We start from the raw sequence: 1,626 nt of genomic DNA, 5'->3' as shown, positions 1-1,626 counted from the left end.
AAGACGCTTGGTAACGCAAATGCCCTACGGCGACTGTGCAGGTTCAAGAAGGCTCACCTCTAAGCAAAAGAGGGGCGGGAAGTCAGAGACCATGGATTTTAGGTTTCTAGTCCTAGACTGGCACTTTCCGCCGGAAGAAGGCTGAGAGGAGGCGGTCTTGGGAGAGGACGTCCAGAGGGTGTGTCAAGATGCTGACCTACAGACCGCCGGGCAAAGGGAGAGCGTGCGATTGTAATCCGGGTGCTTGCTTTTAAAGCCACGTGACTTCTTCCTTTCTGAGTCTGCGTTCTCACGACCTGCGGAGTTAAAATGCGTTAGGTAGCAGGCAGGTTGCCGATTTACGGTGTAAGACGAGTCCATTTTTTTCTTCCTCTCTGGACTTTTTACAGCTCCCCCCCCCCACGGAAGGGAGTCTGCAGGCTGATACAAAACTTCGTTAATCTTTTCTTTTTTTAGCCACTGAATAGCGTTTTTGCACAACACTCTTTATCTTTAATTGACTTGGTTTAGCAGGGGGTGCAGATTTAATTTGTGTCTCTACTGAAGTGCAAGCCAGAAAAATAGACGCGTATAAAAATCGGAAAAGAAATGTCATTAGTTGAAACTGAGTTTGTGGACATCATTTAAACAACCACTAGGGGGCGCTTTCTTTCTACTGATGTATATTTGTATTCTGCATAACTTAATACCATGTTTTTTCATAATGTAACAATATACCAGAATAGTTAGCCATTGATGCACATATGTGCAATCAGTATTATCATAGAACTTTTCTCCATGTATCTCAGACTGCTTAGCTTTCATTGCCTGAGGATCGTGTTGTCTCAAGGGCAGAAAATCTCAGTTTCAATTTCTGCTTATATAGATGATCTTCATGATCACAGTTAGAGACAGAATTTTGTTGCTAAACGAGGCAGTTAAATGATTCAATCCTGATTTTATGACTTTTGCCACAGTTAAAACAAATCACTGTAGCTATTAAGGGAATCGTGCTGTCTTTAAATGAATTCAGCTTCCTCAGTCTAATTGACTTTGTCTGAAGCTGTCTGGGAAGGTAGCAAATGACAATTGCAAGACCCCAGGAGGCTGAAACAGTTGAAAATTTTGATCATGTGATTATGGGGATGCGCAGTGTGAAGACTGGTTATTGGTCACTTTTTTCAATGCTGTTGTAACTTCAGTCGCTAAACAATGGCTGTAAGTCAAGGATTACCGTGACTACCTATTTTTATTTCAAAGGAATATGGAGGGTATTCTTCTGGAACATTTACGATACTGCCAGGTAAAGCAGACAATGGCTAGCCAAGTTATTTCAATTTTATGGCATGGTTTGTTGTGCAGTGACAATCTATTGTGGTTTCATCAGCAAACAATGGCTGAATACAGTGCCTACCACCCAGTCAATACTGACAAGTCATTTGCATCTGATTCTAGGCTTTTCTATCATCTCTGTTTCTAAATTACCTCAATAAATTTAACAGTTTCTGAATCTGGGAGATACTTAATCATGACTACTGATACATTTCTCTTACAATCTAGGCTGCTCCTATATATGTATTTTGTGTCTTTTGGTCAGTCTTGACTCCTGACAACTACACAAACAATGTGGAGTGTTGGGGCTTTTTT

The sequence above is a fragment of the Crotalus tigris genome, unplaced genomic scaffold (genome assembly GCF_016545835.1).
Source record: "Crotalus tigris isolate CLP2741 ecotype Arizona unplaced genomic scaffold, ASM1654583v1 scf7180000017633.3093840, whole genome shotgun sequence".
Taxonomy (NCBI): domain Eukaryota; kingdom Metazoa; phylum Chordata; class Lepidosauria; order Squamata; family Viperidae; genus Crotalus; species Crotalus tigris.
The sequence above is the reverse complement of the archived record's forward strand: the minus strand, read 5'-3'. Positions refer to the sequence as shown.